Raw genomic sequence first — 23,675 nt, 5'->3', positions numbered from 1 at the left:
CACGCGAGGTTCGTGTCTCTCGTCCGCGACTGCTTTCTCCGACTGTCTTTTGTAAATTTTATTGCGCAGTCACAATACACCGAAGAGCGAAAATCTTTTGAATGGTGACTCCTGGTGGACAGTTTCACAGATGAAGCAGGGTTTCAAGGCATGTTAAATGTCACTTCCATGCTCCTTTAAGGCTGATGAGAGCGATAATTTGGTCGAGAACCATTTTCCTTGTATATCTAAAAATGATAGGACGCCTCGCTGACAAGCGAGGCATCTGTGACAAGCTATGTGTTACAAGGAAAATGCTTTGCAGAGCATATCTCCAATGTTACGCGCCTCAGTAAATATGTTTCCCAGTAGGAGTTGCATATCCATTTCGTTCCACTTTTGAAGTACCAAGTTTAGAGAAGGTAAGGGAGAAAATTAGCCGGAGCTCTATGGCTGCACGTATAGCATATGTTTGTAAGTGCTCAAACGCCGCCATGCCAGTACTGGACATCCTGGACAGTACATCTGGACAGTACTTGAAAACAGCTGTCCAAAACTGGCATCGCGACGTTTCAGCTCTTACAAAGAGATTTAGTTCCTCGTATTCTCTTTTCATTCCCCTTTGGAAGAACAAGTCAAAGAGCCGCAGCCTCATTCATACACTGTCAGAAAAAAAAAAGAAAAACGGATAGTAAGCGTCAAAAAACGATCAAATTCTTTACCTTTATTCTATGCGTCATGGGCTTCCACTTAGCGCTTTTGACGGATAGTAAAGGTCAAGAATTTGATCGTTTTTTGACGGCTATTTTAGAAGTAAGCCACTGACTGCTATTTTATGCGTAGTGTCTTTATGCTTATATTTCCCCTTATTACCGTCGTGTACCACTAGTTATACCGGATAGTATACGTCAACACAGAACGCTGTACACACTCTCAAAAATGAGTTTCACCGCATAGCACGCTCCTAGCCAAACATCATCTTCAATGATATCGTTATCTGCCATGATTTGTTGAAAACGGGAAGCGTACGCCTTTTCTGTGGCAATTACGAACAGCATAAGTGTATCATCGATATCATTGAAGATGATGTTTGGCTAGGAGCGTGCTATGCGGTGAAGATTATTTTTAAGAGTGTAGGCGTAACAGACTACACTTCTTGCTGCAAGATAAACGACCAATACCAATAGTACTAATTACCAGTATCAATGTAATCTTCAGAACAATTTCCTTGCAAAAAACTGCGAGCATCGAAAGGAGCGTACAGAAAGCGATACTCGATGTGCTTCTCTGGCAAAACGGTTGCGCGTGGTATTGCGCACAGACAGACAATCACTTTTAGGTGCTTATCGCCGATATTCCACACTGCGAATAACATTCTACATAAGAAATGTGTATATTTGTATCTAAGCGGTGTCATATGAAGCATCAATGACTCCGCATATGTGGTTTACGAGCACGCATCACTGTACAACACAACACTGCGCGACTTACATTATGCATGTTTATTGTATCGTATGTATATTGTATGCGTGTCCTGTGTAGCAGAGCTGTGTTGTAAAAACAGACTTTGTGCACCATATGGGTCACAGCATATGTGTCGGAAACAGAATTAGCAGTCACTTGTGCAGTAAAATAACGCAAGTTTTGCAAATTCCACCGAGACAGATACAGTTGTTTGAAACAAACAGGGAGGGGGGGCAGCATTCACTGCAAACAAAATTGTCCAGCGCAGTATATATTGTGCCATACACAATAAGTCAAAGTTACATTTTGTTCAAATCTTTGACAACCATAGTTATACAAATGCATAGATTTTGCTATTGTACAATTTAACTAGCAGAAGTCTGAGTGAGGAGCATTTGAACATATTTTTCTTCAATTTGGAAACTGATATTCTGAGGCTGGAACATAGAAGAAAGGGCAAACACACAAAGCCTCAAGAAGGACTCAATGGATCGGTAATCCAGAAGATGTGGATTCGAGTCCTACAGCTGGCTAAGCTTTTCAGTGACTTCCTGCCTTCATTCATGTTTTTCTTGTCTTTGCATTCAGCTGATGCTGATAAGAAGGAGTGCACAACCAAATACTATCATTCAGTCCTCTATTCATTTTATGTGATGATATGCATCAGTTAGGTCCTGTAATGGTCTCTTGCCATGAATGTAGCAGGGTTGACATCGGTGTAGATGAGAGCAAGCGTAATCCTTCTTGCGGCAGTTCTTTGACCTCAAGGCAGGAGTGATGCATTACTATTTCAATGCCATGAAACTGCTTGAAAAGATCATACAGGGATGTGGCTTGATGGTATCAATCCCCGGAAGGTCCCACTGCAAATTCATTGCCTATTGGGAAAATAAAACTGCATGGACTTACAGAACGTTATTGATGAACCAATCACAACTTACAAGTGAGCATGGCTACGAGGAGCGTCTACTGTTCCTGGGGATGCGCAGAGTTGGACGTAACGCGTTACTAGTAATTGCGTTACTAGTAATCAATTACTTTTCTCAGTAATTCTAGAACGTAATCAATTAATTTTGTGAGCAAGTAATTTTCCAAGTAATCTGATTACAATTTTCGGTAATCAATTACTGAGTAATCGATTACTTTTTTAACCTTCTGTCAACAATGGCAACCTTGTTCAGCAAGCCAATCTGTTCTTCTGTTCCACCACGGGTTCGACTGAAGCCATGACGCAGAAGTCACTTTGACGGCGGCGGCGGAGGAGGAGGAGGAGTGTCGTTGGGAGGAACCCGAGAGGTCTGCCTGCCTGATTAGGCGGCATGTTTCTCGGGCAGGGAAAGGTGGAGGAGAGGAAAGGGTGAAGTGGAAGACCGAGCGGAATCAGCTCGGGGGGAGGATAGCTGCGTCCATGGGCCGACTTCAGGGGAACTGTGCCGGCATACGCCTATTACACATCTGAGGGAAACCCAGGAAAAACCCCAGACGGCACAGCCGGCCCGCGGATTCGAACCGCGGACCTCCCAGTCACCAAGCGCACGCGTTACCGCTGCGCCACCGGAGCTGGTCACTGTGACGGCCGTCTCTAGTCCACACGCATTCCATGCACACCACAGTAATATGATAATCCCTAACAACCGCGACCTACTGGAGCAACAGTAAAATAAGTGACTGTATTGATAAATTGTGCGGGCTGAACGTAACAATAGTAACAAAACGAAGCGGATGTCTCGACGCCTATACGGGCGTCCGTGTTGTGTACATATATATGTAAATGTGTATATAAATCTGTAATAAGCGCGTATATGTGTTTTGTATGTTGCTTTCAAATGTATTTGTGAATTTCACTTTTCATATATGTTGGTGTCTCATACCAGAATTTGCAACAAGAGCTGCATGGTTGCATTCACCGCAGGCTTGTTCGGGGGGGGGGGGGGGGGATATACTTTTATTAGAGGGAAAGGTCTGTTGGCTATGGTATGGCCCACAATATAGAAGTAACGGGAAAACTAACGCCTTACATTTTTAATCAGTAACGTATTACATTTTTGATGAAGTAATTTGTAACGGTAAAGCATTACTTTTCGCGCAGTAGTAACAGTAATTATAATCAATAACTTTTTTCGAGTAACGTGTACAACTCTGGGGATGCGTTTACTTCAACACATGGTGTTGAGCTATAATCTGCAACACTAATTTGAACTGCAATTACAAAGAAGGTTTTGAAACTGAATCACTAACACAGACGCTTCAGCGGTGGGAAACGCATATATGAAAAAGAAAGAAACAGGCAAGAGTCACCTGTACCAAACTGATCCACTTGTAGATGGCCACACATAAGGTACAAGCCCGCTGAACAATGGGCGCACACACATGAATTTGCAGCGTGGAGATAGCCGGGGCAATCACAACTTTTTCGGCAGCGTCAGCGTACTTGGCCGACTAAGTCGTGCGAACATGACCCGTTTGATGCCGTTTCTTCCCGCCATACATTTGACATGAAATAAGTCAGTAAAATTTAGTGAACTCAAGATATCGAGCCCAAAACCTGTCGACTTACATTGGTGTTGCAACGATGCATGATTGTGGCCATGAGAGTTGAGACGCCAGAAGCCACGAGAGCGTCGGTTATCCCAGCAAACGCTTGGCAGAGGCAGTTTCCACACGACACCACATACGTGCACGCGCTTTCGGAAAGCAGGGCCAGTATAACAAATGAAGAACAATATGCGTATATATATCCATAAATGACTAATATTGCGACGCAAAGCCTCAGTTTATCCGTCAGAGCGAAATCTTGTGTGTCAGAATATAATAATATTAACAATAATTGGGTGTTTACGTCGCGAGACAACTGAGATCATGAGCGACGCCACAGCGGTCGGTCTGTGGATTGCTTTTGCCCACCTGAGGGTTCTTTAACGTGCGATGAAAGCTCCATCACACGGCACCCCGTATTTAACGTCCCTCGCGGAAGACGGCGTGTCTAAGCAACTTGTACCCTGCCACCAAGTTGCGGGCGTCCTCGGCCGGGTTCGAACCCGCGATCTCGGGATCAGAAGGCGAACACGCTACCGACTGAGGTGTCAGAATATAAGAGTAAATCGTCTTCCCAGTGCCGTTTACGCATAAAACTCCGCCCTTTACTCTTACACGTTAACGGGCACTATGAATAAAACACAGCTTGACGGATACACCGTCAGCCGTTTTGTCAAAATTTACGCTTAGTAAGGGTAAAATTGGATGTAAGCGTAAATTTATCCGTTTCGTTTCTGAGAGCGTATATCTTCGGTCTCACGTGCGCCCTTTAGGGATGAAACAACATCGATATTCTTATCGATATTATCGATATTTTAAGCCTGCGATGTTATGGATAATTCGAAAATTTATATTTTAATCCAATTTAATTTAAACCAATCCAATTTAAACCAATATTTATCGATAAAAATATTGCTGTTCATGTCAATATAGATATCGATATGCATGCTAATAGAAATATCAGTAAACCGGCGGGTTCTGTGTGCGGACAGGATATGATTGAAAGGAGCGGGTCAACGACTTTATTAACCGTGCAGACGCAACGGCTTTTCCCCTCTCTCCTTCTTGATTTGGTTTTGCAACACAATGCCGATATTTCCTGTCAAGATGTGATGCACCTTAGGGAAAAACGTTGCTTGGTTTTTAAACTTCGTGGATCGTCTGGGGATGCATTTCGTGCCGAACGACGTATTCGAACGTGCAGAACGAGTTCAACGAGCGCGCAACGTACAGGGCAGTCGAAACCGATGATTTTGTATAGCTCGCGTGGCATCATATTCGGAAACGTCTATTCCTCGAGGGAAAAAGAAGGAAGCAGGCAAGCTGGTGTGGACCCGAAGAGGGAGACATCCTCTGCACTCACCTAAATTCTTGCACTAATGATTCCCCAATCTCTCTAACACGATAATTGATTACCTACCCTTATTGGTCCTCGACTCCTCGTAACGCACGTTATTCGTATATCGATATTTCAGTCGATTTTATCGTTTAATCTTTTGCGATATTGATATTTATCGATATCGAAATTTCGATATTTTTTGCGTCACTAGTGCGCTGGCGAAGAAACTCCCCAATCATCATCACCAAATACAGTTGGTGTTGTTGTACGACACGTACATTTCATGCGTTTCTATCAGACGAACAATTAGCAGCGATTGGCCGTAGCGTGTGAAGGAGGTGGAGCATCAGCCTGCGCGTTAGAGACCTCATTGTGGCATCGCGAACGAGGACAAAAGACGAAACATCACACAGCGCTCCTGACAACTAAATTGTATTCGAGAACGAGTGAATGTTTAAATCCATGACACAAAAGCACATCCCCCCCCCCCCCCCCAACCCCAACCCCTCTACATTCTTGAATTCGAAAAGACATGTGGCCGAGAAACTCCAAGGCAGAAACTCTAAACTCGCACTTATCAGCGTTGATGAGCAAACCATGGTCGGGTGGCTAACCGCTGGAACAAGGCGCGGAGATGGGTTAAGTGTTCCTCCTGGGAAGCACTGGCCACGAGCAGGTCATCCAGGTAGGCAAATACAAAAGGTAGCCCTCTTGTGATGCTGTCAATAAATCGCTTGAACGATTGTGCCGCATTTCGTAGTCCGAAAGGCATGCGGAGGAATTCGAATATCCCAAATGGGGTGACGGTTGCTGTTTTGGCAATGTCCTCGTCCGCCATGGGTATCTGGTGATAAGCATTCATTAAATCGATTTTGGAGAAGATGGAAGCGCCAGACAATCCCGCGGTAAAGTCAGAGATGTTGGGAAGGGGATAACGGTCGGGAGTAGTGGCCAGGTTTAACGCGCGGTAGTCGCCGCAGGGCCTCCAGTCACCTGTTTTTTTAGGAACCATGTAAAGAGGGGAGGCCCATGTACTCGACGATGGCCGCACGATGCCCATTGCGAGCATGTGGTCGAATTCTTGTCTCGCAATGGTTAATTTTTCCGGACTAACGCGGCGTGCTTTGGCGAAGACTGGTCGGCCCTGAGTTATGATTCGGTGGACGACGGGATGTTTCACGGGCTGGGTCCAGTCACACGAAGCGGTTAATGATGGAAATTGACCAAGTAGGTTTGCGTAACTGCTGTCTGGAGGGCGTGGAGTTGCGATACTGGCTGAGCGCACACGCGTGGCAACGCCATTAACCTCCATACGTGTAACATGGTCGAGAAGCCGATGTCGGGCGACGTCTACCAATATCTTGTTGTGGCTGAGGAAATCGCTGCCCAGTATGCCTTGGTGTCTGCGAGCAGGAACACCCAGTGGAAAACCCTTCGTAATCCGAAATACAATGGCAAGGAACGACGGTAGTAGACAGGAATGGCGGGAACCATTTATTGCCGTTAAGTACATGAGCGGGCTGTGCCTTCTGTCTTGCGGTGTGGCGGGAGTACGCTGACGAGAGCGGTCGATACATTAGGTAAACATGTCGACCTCAAAGATTTGGGGGAACCCAAGTATATTCTTGGCATAGAAGTCGATCACAACAAACGTGACCGCCGATTAACTCTGCACCAACGAAAATACATCGACGAAGTATTGACGAAGTTCGGCATGGCGGACAGCAAGCCAGTTAAAACTCCGTTACAAAAGGGTCGACGAGAACAGGACGCCGACGGATCCAAGGTTGAAAACGAAAGTGTCCCCTACCACAACCTCATTGGTAGCTTGATGTATCTGGCGCAAGCTACAAGACCAGACATAGCTTTTGAAACAAACTACCTTAGCCAGTTTAACAGCAACTTTAACAAATCACACTGGCAATTGGCAAAACGGGTATTGCGGTATTTAAGCGGAACAAGAGATGTAGGCATCACCTAATCTGCATGTGGATCCCAGATCGCTGGCTATACCGACGCAAGTTGGAACGAAGATGAATCTGGAAGATCACGGAGCGGTTACGTGTACACAATGTCAAAGGCTGCCATTTCTTGGAAGTCAACGAGACAACAGCCGATAACACTCTCAACTTGCGAAGCTGAGTATCTGGCTCTTACGGAAGGAATGAAAGAAGGAAAGTGGCTAAAGAAGTTCATGGGCGAACTTGGCTTCGACAACTATTGCACGGGGGAGTTACAGTTATACTGCGATAACCAATCGGCCATCAAACTGATTGAAAACCCCGTCAGCGTTCCAAACATATCCATCTGAAATACCTCTACGCAAGGAATGAAGTCGAGAGCCGGGAGTTCAAGTTATCATTCAACCACTAGAAGACCTGCTTCAAACGGCTCAGCCCAACAGCGTGCTTGGCCCATCGACACTATTGCAGCCTTTGAGCGAGCGAACCAGGCCTTGGCGACAGCGACAACCTTAGCCCATCCGATCAACGGGGCCCCCACCTCCTTGATGGTTGACGCCTCGAATTGCGCTGTGGGCGCTGTGCTCCAACAACACGTATCGGGCCACTGGCGACCTATAGCCTTTTACTCCAAGGAGTTCTCCCCGACGGAGGAAAAACACAGCACCTTCGGCCGAGGGCTTCTCACCGCCTTCATGACTGTCAAATACTTCAGATACTACCTCGGGGACAAAACCTTCGTAATTTTCACAGATCACAAGGCTCTCGTCTCCGCCTACAATTCCGGAAACTGTCCCTACTTGCTCCGAGAACTTCGGCATCTCGCGTATCTGACAGAGTTCAACGCACAGTTCGAGCACGTTAGGGGGGTTGACAATGTACCTGCTGACACCCTCAGTCGGGACTCCACGATCGAGCAAACTACTCTCGATCTCGCTGATATTGCCCGCCAGCAGCGCTCCGACCCAGATCTACAACGTATTCTATCCACCCGCGCTTCGTCACTCGTGCTCCAGGAAATTGACTTCCCCGGGATTCCAGCCCCCGTCTACTGCGACACTTCCACAGGCACGGAACGTCTGTTTGTGCCAGGATGTGTGAGACGTGCCATTTTCTCGGCCTTTCATCGGCGGTCACATCCAGGAATCAAAGCGACGCAACGCCTCATCGCTGCGCGCTATGTCTGGCCGTCGGTGAACACTGATATCCGCAACTGGACCAAATCTTGCGTTCCTTGCCAACGAGCCAAGGTGCACAGACACACCGTTTCGCCTCCCTCTATCGGCTTTTCCAGTACCCGCCTGCCGCTTCGACCACATACATCTCGATATCGTCGGCCCGCTACCACCCTCAGGCAACAACGGGTACCTCTTAACCTGCATTGACCTGTTTACTCGCTGGCCTGAAGTCGTTCCTATGCAAGATTGCAGCGCCGAGACCGTCGCGCGCGCATTCCTGTTTATTTGGATAGCGCGCTTCGGCGTTCCTTCCCAGATAACAACAGACAGGGGCAGGCAGTTCGAGTCTCGGCTCTTTACAAAGCTCTCGGAGCTCCTCGGTACAACTCGTTGTCGCACAGCAGCGTACCATCCCAGCGCCAACGGAATGGTTGAGCGGTTGCATAGGCACCTAAAGTCTGCAATTATGGCCTACGAAGATCCCTCCCATTGGCATGATTTTCTTCCATTAATCTTGCTGGGGCTTCGCACCTCGTGGAAGGAACACCTCGGCTGCACGTCCGCCGAGCTGGTCTATGGCACCAGTCTTCGACTTCCTGCCGAGTTCTTCGACGCTCCCGCTTCCGATACCCCGACCCGTTCGGTTTCCGTCGACTTTATTGACAAGCTCCGCCGGCACTTCTCTCTTATCAAGCCGACACCAACCAGAGCCAATCAGACTCGCCCAACTTTCGTCTCCCCAGATCTTTCGTCTGCCGCCCAAGTCTTCGTACGGACGGACGCCCTAAGGAGGTCCCTACAACCACCATACACTGGACCATACTACGTCTTAGAGCGCCTTTCCAAATATTTCGTGCCCGACTGCGCCGGGCGCCGGGAAACTATTCCCATCGACAGGCTCAAGCCTGCCTTCATCGAGCCGCCCACCCTACCGTTGTCCTTCCCCTTAAGTTCTGACAGCTGCACACTCACCACCTCCTCCCATCAACCCAAGCACGTGTCTTGGAGCGACCCTGTCGCTTCTGAGGGGAGGGCTACTGTGGCGAAGAAGACGAAGGCCGCTACTCGGCCGGTGCGTGAATAAAGACGATCGAGACAGTTCTCGAAGTTGTTCCAGCCTGAACGGTCACACGCCTCGCTCATTCCACAGACATTTACACCTCCCTTCTTCCGAGAACCCCATCCGTGAATTAGATTGTCCCGTGACGATGAGATGTGAGAGTAACAGCTATGAGCGCCGCAATAGGTGTGCGGCGTGCCGTAGATGACTCCACTAAACACATATCGGACGTCTCTGTTTTGTCACCGCATGGTGCGAGTAGCCCGAAATAAGCCAAAAAGGGATACGGATTCTTACGGCGAATTCCACTGGTCCACCGTTGATGAAGTGGAGAACACTGAACATATATTAACTGCTCCAGATACAGTGTCCAACGTAATGACCTCAGAGCCGCCTTGGAAAGAGTAGACCACCGTCCTCTAGACGTAGGGAAGGTCATCGGAGAACGGCCGAGGGATCTTAGACAGCGTGTGACAGCTCCTTTAATGACATTTCTTGTGGACATTGCAGCGCCTCTAACTTTTTAGACTTACTGTTTTTTTTATCTTCAAGTGTTTTGGAGTAGCCGGCTCCTGTGTTTTATAGGAGTCACCATGCGAATATTTTTCTTTTCTAATTCCAACTACAACTTCAACTCCACTAGTCCATCTGGAGCGGCTTGTTTTTTGCTCTCCGGCGGAGAATGCGTCTTTAGCAGGTGGGTCCGGAGCGGATCCGTGCGTTTCGTAGGTCGTTTCACGTCAGTTCTCTCCAAGGCGAAGTGGTCTTTCTTGCTCTGTCGAGAGAGCGCTGATTCGACTGGACCTCCAACAAAAGTGCTGTCGTCACTTCCATATCTTGCGAGGCAAAGCAGCAGCGTCGTTGGGCCAACTCGGAGGAGTTTACTGGATGTACACAACGACTTCTTACAAGCCTAGAAGGCGATTGCTCTTCGCTGGTGGGTTGCTGTCCATCCGTACTGGATTTGCGCGATCCGCAGCAGATTGAGGTGGTTACTCTAGATCAGCCTGCGGAATTCGCCGTTAGTGCCGTTTCACCCGATCTCCTTACCGTGTTTGTTTGTTCGTTGGTGTGGACTAAGTCTGGTCAGCTCAGAAAAGCCTAACTTGGTGATACGGCTGCGTGGTATCTCGATTATTTCAGGCTTGACGATGCGTCTCACATATATTTCCTTTTCTGCACTCGCGTAAAGGAGTTATCTATGTTCGATGAACGATAAAGGGGCGCAGACATACAAAAAAAATGCGAGAGAAGAGAATCGTTAGGAAATAATTGTAGCAGAATTGCGATTGGCAGTCAAGCGCATCAGGTGTTGAAGTTTGCGTTTTCTGTATTCGTGCGAACGCACTTGAACGTTTTCTGATGTAATGAAATGTTTTCTAGCGGGTACACACCTTACGCGCGGTACAGAGGGGGAGAGCGTTATTACGCAGCCGAAGAAAGGAAAAGGAAGTACGCGTCTTAAAGTGGGACTCCGCAACAAAATCACCACAAATGTTCTTGTATATCTGTAATCTTTGGTATGTCAGGAACATGTGTACGAAATATCTCTATCCAAAACTGCGCAGATTTTACTCAAACGAATTATTACGAAGCGAGCGCTTCGCCTTTGTGAAGCGAGAGGGCGCTGAAAGCAACACACTGCTGACATCATCCGCATTCGGCAAAGGAGAAAGAATGGAGGCTTGGAAGCAAACGACAATGCTGGGTGACGTCACGGAATCCTCCTCCGGACGAACCGCCGGAGTATGGAGCACTGATTTCTGCTCTTCGCATTTCGGTTTCCGTTTGCTATTGTCATCATTTATGAATTAATTACTCGCGCAAAATGAATGCGAATGTTGTATTCGGTATCGAGGGTGTGGTTCGTGTTCGGAATGATGCTCACCTAATTTTTTTCGAATCCTTGCGAAGTCTCCCTTTCAGTATCATCCCGCACACTTTTTTTGTCAACCAATCTTTTTTCTTTCTTTTTTTCACTTTCTTCCTGTTTCACTACACGTTCGTCTGGCAAAAGCGAGCCTTGCTGGCCTCCCTTACCATTCCTCTCTCATCCACGATATTGTAATATACGGCGAACCTGAATTCGCCATCGCCTGCGCGTCTCTCGCCTCCCGGATTGCGCCCCAGGGCGAACTGTTCATTGTTGAGGGCGTTTCTTTCTAAATTGAATTCCGCAGTGTTAAGGCACCGTACGGCGGAAATAATTTGCGAAGTTGCTCCCGACCGGTTGCTACATGAAATGAGCGGGGCTTCGAGTAATCCCAAATGTCATTTCTTTATGCTCATTTAAGGGCGAGACTCTTCCTTGGTTATCTTGTCAGAATGATAGCAAGACAGCACACGAAAATATCTGGTAGTAGATGCAACCCTACACTTGCCCCATTATGTAAATCACGATCATTTCAACGTTCGTTGAAATGAAGCGGCCGAATAAAAGAAAGCGTCCAGAGTAAAATTATCTCGATTTACTTGGTCTCCTCCAAACATAGTTGTACACGTTACAGGAAAAAAGTAATTGATTACCGTTACAATTACTCTCACGGCAAAAGTAATTTTTCACCATTACAAATTACTCGAATAAAAATGTAATTAAGTAACGCACAGAAAAGTAACGCCGTTACTTTCAGCGTTACTTTGATTATGGTTACTGTGCCTAAACGCAGGTGTCGCAGTGATGCCAAACATGGAGAGTAATGGAAGACGTGCAAGATCACTCCAAACAGACGGACACTTTATGCAGGGCTCTATTTACAATTTGTGTCGAACGTGCGGCAAACAGATGTAACAAATTCGTTTCCGAACGACACCTTCGTTGAGTTTCAAGAGCTCATATTGACCATGTTGACCGCTCAGAATTTCAGAGTAGACTTAGCAGGACAGTGACCCTACATACAATAGCACATGTTATGTCACCGGAGATTTCCGAATGACTCACTAGGAAGCTATGACCTTCTCCGAAGCTACCCAGCTGACTGGGGCACAAAGGGCTATAGGATGTGACGTCCCTCATTTCCGAAGGGGACGGGGCACAAAGTTAACGAAGAAAGAAGATACACTCACGCGGGCACTCGCAGTGGCGAGACCGAAACACACTACGTTATTATCACTTTGGTTGATCGATAACACAAACTGCGCGGTATATGCAAATGTGGGAGACATACGTATAACACGGCGGCAAGAGTGACTGACCCTGACTTTGCGCATCCCGACGACTCCACTTCACAAGGTCATGGACGATGGCATGGTAAACGAATTCTGAAGACAACTTCGGCAGTGACCTACACGGCCGGCCCACCGCAGGCTCTGACTTTCAGTTGCTGCTTCCGTCGGTCTTCATCCGCTCTGGTCTCTGGTCTCCATTGGTCCACGGCCCGGATAACAATAGTAGCGAAGACGCCGACTTGACGGCAGGCCTACTATCCCACTTGGAGGCTCGGCCCCAGGAGTTCGGCTACAGCCCTCGTAGGTCCGTATCGTCGCTCACCTCGTCGTCAGGTATAGACGTCTCGTGTCGGTCAGTCGTCGCCAGCTGGTGTCACTCGATCGTAGCTTCGGTTGCCCGGACGTCAGCGCTCGTGGAAGGAGACTCCGGGGACAAACCCTTAGGTCGCAGGTGGTTTCCACGCATCGGGGCGCCTCCGTCGGCCATATCCCCCGGGGCATCAGTCCGGGCTCCCGCTCTCGATCACATATCGACGGCTCCTCGGTCCTCGCTGGTTCCGACTCTTGAGAGACTCGACAACTCCGACTGACTGACGTACTGTCTTACCCTCTCTCTTCTTGAGGTCATCCAGGGTTTGTATATAGCCCCTCCCGCGGCATGTCATAGTCTGGCCCAGTCACGTATGCCAAACTACAAACCACATGTGCGTCCGACACCGCATTCCAAGAACACTAATTGCCACAGCTTCGAGTCACATACAGTGACGCACCCTTCTACAAAAGTCCGCTTCTTGGGGGAAGCAACACTGTCAAAGGAAAGCAGAGGTCACCCCTCCCACGGACAGACACTGCGAACATGTCAAATAAACTTTTATGGCTCTCAGCTGTGGGAGGAAAGCGAGCCCTAGCGAGCCCTTGACTGTCTCTTCGAGGTTAGAAAACTGGAAAAGTTTGTTATGCTCATTTCGTGCAAAAGCCCGGGTCGTCACAAGGAAGTATGCCAGGAGGGTACATGTGTGGAATGCTATTATGGAGACGTCCGTCCGTTTTCGGAAGGTTGACTGAGCCTTTATTTGTATTATTGTTATTATTTTGCAACACTGTAGGCTTCTGAGTCGGAGGCCAGCAGCTATACTTTACTGAAGAAGTAATCGATTACTAGTAACAGATTACTGAAAATTGTAACGAGATTACTTTACAAATTACTTGTGTGGAAAACTAATAAATTAATCACAAAATTACTCCAAAAAGTAGTTGATTAATAGTAACGCAATTACTTGTAACGCGTTACGTACAAGTCTGCCTCCAAAGTTAAAGGTTAGAGGTTAAAGGTTAGTTTGGTCCCGGTATTAATTCTAGGTTCCCTTCTATTTCTCATTTTTTACTACCGACCTGCGCCTCGTACACACTCTCCAGTACGTCTCTCTGGAGATGACTGTGTTAACTGTCATCGTGTGTTTGTTTCTCAGCAACTTGAGCTCCAACATTACCTCGACTACATGTTGTAAGTTGGATGCCTTCTCGTAACGTAACCAAATGCTCTTACCGTTTCTCTTTCGAATTCTAAACATCCTTACCATCACTCTTGTATATTATGCAGTTCTCGGGCATTTTGACATATATTTCAGAAGTAAATAAATAAAATTCGTGGGTTTTAAAAATTTGAAATCCGTGGCTCTGCATTTATAAGAATGATATTTTTACCTACGAATTGTATTTATTTACTTACGAAATATGGTTACAAATAGAATGGTTTCAAATGGAATTCATTCTGAGAGAGCCACGCACACATAATAACCCTTTAGTCCCCATCTGCCAAGTGCGGCAAAGCCGCTTTCCCCTGCGGTCATACAATGACGCAAAAGGAGAAAAAGATGCGAGGCAGCTGGGTTTTTCTGTGGCTGCCATAATTCCCGACAGCTGATATAGGTACCTCCAAGCCGCGCGAGGATCATACAAGGCCCGATACAGTGAGGAAAGACCTGCAGACGAAAAGGGACTTTGGCAAAGAGTACGAGCGAAAGCGTATGCTTGGCGAAAGATTAGGGACCCTCCTGTCTGAGCCCAGGATATCGTGGGTATACGCCAACGCGTAGATACGCTGAAGAATCTTCGTGAGCGTGAAGCGATATGTCTTAGTAGAGGAAGACAAAGCGAAAGGGGAATGAGTGTGTGGTATGAAGCAATTGTGGATACTTTTTACTGTGTGTACCTTGTACTTTTACTGTCCGTGTGTGATGTTGCAATTGTTACCGCTGCACCGTATCTTTGTTGTTGCCATTGCGCTGTCGTTGATGTCGCGCACGTGTTTGCATATAATTGTGGCCCCGAGATTACGTTTTTGGTGGGTGATTTTGTTATGACGCTTTTCTGTTCTTCCGTTGTTTCTATATTTGTTATTGTTTATGTTCTTATATTATTATGTTTCTATTTGTTCTATTGTTACGCATTCTAATTGTATTATTTTTTGAGTTGCAGAATTGGTCGGGTGCCGAATTCAATCTGTCCATTTTTTTTAAAAATTTACTTATCAACTGTATCGTGCTTTTTTTTTTCTCGGCTACCAAGCCTTGGAAGTATATACATGCAACATACAGGACATACACGAAAAGGGGCAAAAGGCACCTAGAAGGAAAGCTGTCTCACAGGACAAGCCCTAAAATTACTGAGATATGGTAATCGTCGAAAAGGACAAGACAGCTGCCGGAATCGAACCATACACCTCCCGATGGAATGCCAGTTTCACGCGCCAACCACTACGCTAAAATGGCAACGGCGTGCCGACGACTAGCCATGGTGCCCCCATTCAACCGATTGGACATGCACTCACTCTCTTCGCATTCTCTGGTGCATGTTTTCTTATCAGCATGTTCACGAAAAAATTAAGCGGCGAAGACGACTTCAATGCATAATCCAACATACCCAGCCAGCGCTACATAATGCCAACAGTTCAGCACCGAGATGAATTATTGACGTTCCATCGTACTTTGCGTACTTGTCTATTATTCCATAATGAGGCTGGAATTGAAAAAAAAAAAAAAGAAGAGTGAAAGAAAAACGTTCTATAATCACGCGCCCGTATGGTGGCGCCATGGTGGCGTATTTTCAACATCAGGTGCCGCTTCTCAATAACTATGTGGCTTAGAAGCAACATCCATCTTAAATGGAAACGCATTCATATTCCTCCAATTTGTCTAACTAAAGTTTGCCCGCTTACACGCAGAAAAGTAAAACATAAAATAAAGGGTCACTTACTGATGTACCTTCCTCAGAAGCGGGTTTTCTCCGCGGTTGTCTTGGGCATCTGTAAAGAACAGAACAGATATATTGTGAGCACCTGGTCGCACAACATTTCCACTTTCCTGAATGCACGAATATAGTGCAACAGGTCGAAACCAATTTCTCATCTCATTGCGTATCGGGAGACCACCAAAGTGTGCGTGTAGCTTAGATCACTATTATTCGTGTTGAATACTGGGTTGTGCATGTGTGCTTTATCGCCAAACCTATCCGGCTAAACCATTTTTATGAACCAATCGCTTTCTCATACGATTCCGGGGTGAGCTTCTCATTTCGGAACGAAAGCATCGTGCTTAGCAATAAGTCTTTCGCAGTTGTAATTTCTCAAACGTTGCCTGACCTTGACTTTAAACGTTGCGCGACTGCTGACCGCACAAAACAAGTAAACCGTCCTCTAGGTGTCATACGCTCGAGAATGAGGCAACGCAAGTAGGCCTGTGTGCGAATGGGAATTTTAAAACTGAAGTGACTGAATACGAAACGCATAGACATGTAGCCATGTGAGTAGTTATAAAACCGGAATCGAACACGAAGGGAACAGTTGTATAACCTAACCGGATACGTATGCGGCATATGCACATAGGCAGCTTCGGAATTATTCGATTTGTAATCCACAGATCCGACCACTGTGGCGTCGCTCATGATCGCAGTTGACTCGCGATGTAAAGGCCCGAATTATTATTATTATAATCATTCGATTTGATGGACACATTCGATTCGATTTCAAATTGGAGTATAGAATTTCGTATTCGATTCAGAAATCGAAGCGAATACGCCATTATATCGATTTCGAAAAATTGGAATATTCGCACGGCCTTCAACACAAGATATATATACACCACGCACACAGATTCAAAAGCCTATAGTCGTGTTTAAGCCAAGAAAAGCGTTGCCGGTACACTTTAAATCTTTACACACCTTTAAAGGTGTAATAACATGCATGGCGCACGCCTTTTTAGGTGTAATTTTGGTAACATCATAATGGAGCACGGTTTCCCACAAATTTTCTTTACTCGAGTGTTGTCTGTCCTCCAAAAATTCAGTCTTGCAACATCTCAACATTGTTCAACAGTATTGTAGACACTTGCGCGTGCTCGATTATAGATAGCGATGCATATATGCATTAGCTCGTACCTACGATATGCAAGACATTATGAAAGCAAGATTTGCACTGACACTTGATCATTAGTAATGCTTTCCAAATTTTGTAAAATATCATCATGGAGATGCAATGTTACGCAACCGGGTTGAATGTGCATAGCGCACACCTTTAAAGGTGTGAAAAAGTTTACAGTGTACTTTTCCCCCCAACATTTCATAACCAGAAGGAAAAGTAGCGTATGAAAGAACTTATTCGGGTCATATTAACTTTTGAGCGAGGTTATTTTTATATTAAATGTAATAAGAATATATTATCATCTTCTATACTGCAGCGCCGGAGATGCCGTTCTTAGGGTGAACAAGAAAATTATACATGACCAATTGAAATGTGGCAGTCGTCGTCAAACCCGGGCGACCCCCCGGGCTTGCCCTGCTGTCCCGATTTAATAATGTAAATAACATTATGTTTCAATAAAGTTGCCTTGACCTTGAACACAGACTGCGGCGGGATATCCATTGTATTATACATGATGTTTACTCCAGCAAACTTGCATATTTGTGCTTTCGAAATAAACCCAGAGCATTAGTCGTGACGTTGTCCACCTCTGTGAGGCCGACAACGGCGAGCTCTCTGATTAGCAGCACCACCACAAAATCGATACGCGACCCGCATTGGCTTCAGAGGATGTCATGTAGGATGGCACAGAAAAGAAATGACAGTAACAGCCATAAAAGAATAGGAAAATAAGTGGCGTTCTTACTGTGGTGCAAGATAGTGGGCACACTGAAATACGACATATGTGCACACGTAGGAAAATGAGCAAGCTGCCTTCCCAAATGAGGCATTGAAAAAATAACAAACGAAGAAAATATCCGTTGTTCTTCATGTACGACTATACGTTTGCGTTCATGGGCTTGAATGTTGCTTTTGAATACAATAAAACAATTCAAAATGTATCTGCTTTTCAACTCTTTTTTTTTTTTTTTGCGTGCGGGGAACCTGATTTGTGTTTGCTACTAAACGGTCTCGGGTCGAAGGATAGCTAATCTGCGTGACGCATGTTTGAGGTACAGACAATGAAAAATGGCCTTACGCGCATGTCAGGACCATATACAAAAAGAAGTCGAAACAGCAGGAAATACGGCAAAATATATGTAATGTAGCACTATCGTATCCTATAATTGGTAATGAGAGTGCTATAAGCTTCCGCGTACGCAACATGAGCTTCTACGTAGTTTTCTATCAATCAGCTTTAGTCGCCCAAGATATTAACCACATGCATGTGAATATATCGCATTGCATCACGAGGGACTTCATTAAAGAAGAGACGCGGCTTCTAATGGCATTGAGAGCTGGAAACGACAAGACGAAGGAAATCCTCACGGGCCGTATAGCAAAGATGCGTCTTGCAGCTCTCAGAAAGTGTCGAACACATGCCGCTTCGTTGCAGGAACTATAAACACCAAAGAAAACGCCTTGTGAAAAAAAAAAAAAAATGAAATGACGGAGTCGGGCTACCAAGCACCCCTTGCTATAGAATCATTAATCTATCCCACCGTGCCAGTGTCGACACGACGGAGAAACAGAAGATTCTGCTGGACACCATGACGGAAAGTGACCTCATAGGAGTCATCTAGCAGCGAGGGGTAAAACTCCGATGCCCTTGCCCACACAGCAGAATGGAAGGGTGGCCACCGGAATGAAATCGTCTGGGATCAACGTGACCATTGCACTGCCCTTTCAAGCGGACCGCATCACTTCAAACCGGTCACGGCGTGTGAATGGAATGTTTGTTTCAGAGTAAGATGACCACATCGGTTGTAAAATGACAAAGAGATGGCTAATTTACCCTCAGCCGCATTTAGCTATTATACCTAGACGCTTTTTATTTCTTCATCCCCCCCCCCCCCTTTATCTCTCTTTAATTTCTTGTGGCAGGTTCTCACAACTGCAAGTTCAGAGTTGTCACATTAAAGGCCACAGCTCACTTTGGAAAGAATGAAGTGTCGGGCAGGGAGAGTGAAGCGTATAATTAGGCGGCACAAAAACTTTTAATAACTCATGCTCGGCCAAAGTCTTCGCTCAAGTCTCACGAGATATTACAGCCTATCGATCGCCGGCGGACAGCTCACATTTGCGGGTGAGTGAGCCGGGCAAATTGCTCTCCGGGCTAATCGACTCTCCCGCAATTCAACTTAAGTGCCGTGTATATGTACGCTTATATTACATAAGTAGGCGGTCCTAATCTCACCGTGCATCGCGGTGCCTAACGAGCCGTGTAATGAAGGAACTAGATGTGGCTCTACTCGTCTTCATTTGGCTTACTTTTACTTGGCGTGTCTCACTTAAGAACTGTCACGCGTACGGAGTTCCCGAATAGAGGTAAATCAGGTAACGTTGGAACATCGTGTGAAGGCACGCACTGTGCATGTGGGTTACTTATATGGGCCAGATGCCCATCTCCCTGCTCAATTGGTTACGAAGATATACCACGGTCTTTCGCATAGCGCGTCAGTGACCTTATCGTCTTGTGGATCGAAAAGAGATTGCGTTGTTTGCAGACGCCACTGACATGCACAGAGGCGGCAAAAGGTTCCATAAGACGATCTCTATATACCTCAAATTGGCCCCCATCTCGACAGGACAAAAGCGGGAAGCAACTGACGATGACTTCACGGGAACGAGGCAACGTGACAGTATAGTCTTGCGGTTGAGCTGTGATGTTAATGCGGTATGGACTACAGCGATCCTATAGACAGGGACATGCATTACGAGCATCATCATCATCAGAGCAGAACGAACTGCGCAGAAATGTCCCTATCTTCAATCGCGTTCTTTAAACATGTCTCAGACCAACAACACGCTCTGTCCAGTTTTACTTTTACTGTAGACATGGATTTTTCGGCGTTTAAACACTTTCGGACACCCAGATAACCCCTACGTTACGATGACAGCACCCAAATGCTATACCGACAAAACGAAGTCCAGCGTCACGATCTGGCATTAATTCGTAATCGTACGAAATGAAGTTACACTCGAAGTGATGTGCAAAATACGAAAACACAAGTTTATGACAAAGGGATTAGAAGGCAGTGTAAAAGCTTAGCTACGAATAATGGAAGCGTATCGACCAGTCAGCCCGCCTGTCTGCGTCGTTTATTAATATAAAGCAAATGGAATCAGACGTTTTCAGCACATAAGCTGGAAGCACACTTTGAAAACGACGGTAGCCTATTCTTTCACGAACGCCGCGGTCAAGTAGACACAGCATCTGCTCCTTATTTGTTGTGGTTCCAAGATCATGCTTGAGAAGTTACGGGTCCCTGAAGCTTTCCCTCAGTTTTCCGGCACGCTTTTCAAACAGTTATCTACACAGCTCCTCCCTGAAGTCGGGCGTCTACTAAGCTACTACTCATAAAACGGCATATATTTAGCCAAGCTAGTGGATAAACTACATGGTAAATAAGCCTGAGCAGTACACTCTAAATATTTTCACACCTTTAAAGGTGTAAAATTGGTGTATTCTCATGTATTGCACCTATTTTACACCCTAGAACCTTGGCTTGAAAATTTTCGAGGGTGTAACTATGGTGAATTACACCCTTTTATGAGACATTGTCAGGAGGGTGTGATGAGGGTGCAACAGAGGGTGTATTTGGAGGTGGGACAGGCTCCATTACACAGGCTAAATGTATTCCTGTTCCTGTGCAGTGTTGGAGTGCTTGTGGTACTCAGAACTTAAGCTTGTGATACAAGTTGTGATATAAAGACCAAATGCACAGTTACTCAACATTTGGTACACTGTCATCTAGCCCCTCAAGGTTAGATGACTGGAAAATATAAAATTACTACTATGTGATAAAGCTGTATTAAGTGATACGTTTGAATACCTTCATGCCTACGTAATGTAGGATATGTATGCTGCATGGCATAATGTCAACCTAATAAAAGCATAACTATTCAGTTCCTGTGATTGTGTCATATATGTATGATGCCCGCATATACCCACATCAATCACCTATAACATGTGTGTGCTGTGCAACATATGTCTGCAAGGTCCTATTTTTGACTTCACACAGGGTACAGCTGAGTAGTATACCTGGGAAGTCTTACAAGTTCAGTGTGAGAAAAGTATATTCTTGGCGTTTTAAAGAATATTTTGCATGGCTGTGATCGAAGAGTGATGCCAAGATAGCCACAATGACACTCCAAAGTATGCGCCTTTTGTAAAAACTAGAAACAGTATACTTTCGCAATGAAGCTGTAATTTCAACTTTCCTTTCTTTTTTTCTTAATAAACATATTCCCCCCTGTGGTAATTTCCAGCTGCCTCTTCTATGGTTTGCAGGTTACCCCCCCCCCCCCCCCCATTACACCCTTCGCCACAATTACACCCTTGATGTCTTGAGGGTGTTCCGTTACACCTTAAAAGGTGCGCGCCATGCACATGTTCTTTTACACCCTTTAAGGTGTAAAATTATTTAGAGTGTACATAACATGCACTCATACCTACTCTCATAACCACATAGCGATAAAATGTACTTTGTTGCGTTTCAATTACTCAGGAACCAGCTCATGACACCTTGGCTCATTGCTTTGCAAGTGCACGCTTAATTATGTAAGCTCCTCCTTTCATATATCGATTCTTTCGCGTAAAAGGTTCAGACTGCTTGCCCATACGCGTCAGCATCTGCGCAGTGTACCTAACGTAGTTGCCTTCGGATGTTGCGCAACAACAACAACAACAACAAATAAATCGTGACTATGACCTGGGGTGATTCACCAATGGAATTCACCATTGCGCATGGAAGCATGCAAGTATAGGAAAATGGCACTTGTATACAGAAATGCGAGATGCCCACACGTAAATGTCGTGCCATTCTCATCGTGCTGTATCAAAATGTTGTATGTAGGTAGAGGTGGTTAATTTCGCACTTACTAGGGACTACGAATTCGCAGGCCGGCACTTTTAAGCGTGAGCCGCATCACAGGAAAACCGACCGGATACTTTCCGAATCGAAACTCGGGACCTAACTTTTCTTTAACGACCGGAGTTTCCTGCCGAATTCGGCCTAACCTGGCGAGGCCAGATTTCTTTTCCGAAATTGGAAGTGTCGTAAATCGAAGAAGTAGAAAGCATATTCAATAGCTATTCAGCCGGAATGACAACCATAGCAACAATAAATGCCCGACGGGTCGACTGGTTGCCCCGTTAGGTGATAATGTGGGGCTAAGAATTTGTATGCGGACACGATAACGCCTGTAGTAGCAGTAGAGATGTGAACGCTCGAAAAAAAGAGAAAAGAGAGAAAAAGGAAGAAACCCTGAAAAAAAAAAAAAGGGGGGGTGTTCTTTATTTCGAATTTTTCAATCAGTCCAAAATGAAAAGAAAAACTGCAAAATTTCCGGATGGCATCCTTTAGAGTTTGGAGTGTCATTTCGATTGTGTTTTGTGCATTTTCTCTGTGAGGACAGCGAACTTATGCAAAGCGATTCGTTCGTCGGATGACATGGACGCCTAGAAACATTTCACCATGTGCGAATTATAGACAACAGGCGTAAGGGAGGCAGTCTGCATGTACTGTAAAGTGTCGTACGGTTTTCCTCATGCCTCACGAGGCATCCGCTGTCCTGGCTGGCATCTGCGTCATGCGACGAAATTGGTCTCAATTCGGAAGTGTACATGCCAAACTACGCAATGTGACCGCGGGGGAACGCGGGTGAAGACCAGGGTATGTGATCCGCAACTTGAAATGTGGTGAAAGCACCGAGAGATTATCAGGGAAACGTTTCCTCGCTCAATGAACTCAGGATGATACAGCTCTCCGAGTCGGTGTCACGGGATGTGAAAAGTTATGTCCCTGGTCGTGAAAATTCGACAGGAACTTAGTTGTTTTGCATAACCTGCGATGCTACGGAATAAATGTATGAACGAAACAAGAGAATGCAACAACAACTACTACTGCATGAATGACGATGAGATGAGGTGTTGATGAGGTGACGATGAGATGAGGTAAGGTGTGTACCGCAACAATTGCGGTACCATACCTCAGTGCATGTGGGATAATATATGAGTGAGATGACGATGAAAAAGATGAGGCATACACACACGCACGACACACGTAAGTGAGATATCACACACGCGGGTGCGTCGTAACTGGTGGGGATAGTAGTTAGGAGAATGCAAGCTGGCTGATGTACACACCAGAAATGCAATATTTCATTGAGTCTTATGGGACATGGATGGACAGCACACACTCAAAGTCAGCAATGAACACATGCTTCGGTGCAAGTTTTTAGTCTGTCATCTCAAGCTTGAGCGAACGCTTGCTTCTCATAAGAATAACAATGCTTGTAAACAACGAGAAATTAGCCGAGGCGGGCTACAAACATGGGCGACACAAACACGTAAGCCTCCAAGGCCCAGAATCAATTATATCAAACAACTGAATGCTTGATGGAACGTTTAATGTTTCCCTAAAATGTCCAATTGGTCTGAAAAAGAAAAACGTAAAGTAAAAACAATTTTTCTTCAAAATTTCTGGAAATTTTTACATCTCCAATTAGCAGTAGTTTGCTGAACCATTGCTCT

At 45.8% G+C, this 23,675-nt stretch overlaps 1 protein-coding gene across 3 annotated transcripts in view; it reads right to left on the bottom strand.

Moving 5' to 3' along the window:
• LOC135394478 (fat-like cadherin-related tumor suppressor homolog) overlaps nucleotides 1-23,675 on the bottom strand; it is a 637,639-nt gene that overhangs the window by 260,418 nt on the left and 353,546 nt on the right. For all 3 annotated transcript variants that reach the window (XM_064625231.1, XM_064625233.1, XM_064625232.1), the window contains exon 2: nucleotides 15,937-15,985. The gene's annotated coding sequence lies outside the window, so the exon portion shown is untranslated. The remainder of the gene's footprint in view (nucleotides 1-15,936; nucleotides 15,986-23,675) is intronic.

Source organism: Ornithodoros turicata, chromosome 5, assembly GCF_037126465.1.
Source record: "Ornithodoros turicata isolate Travis chromosome 5, ASM3712646v1, whole genome shotgun sequence".
NCBI lineage: Eukaryota > Metazoa > Arthropoda > Arachnida > Ixodida > Argasidae > Ornithodoros > Ornithodoros turicata.
This window is presented reverse-complemented; position numbering and strand designations above follow the sequence as displayed.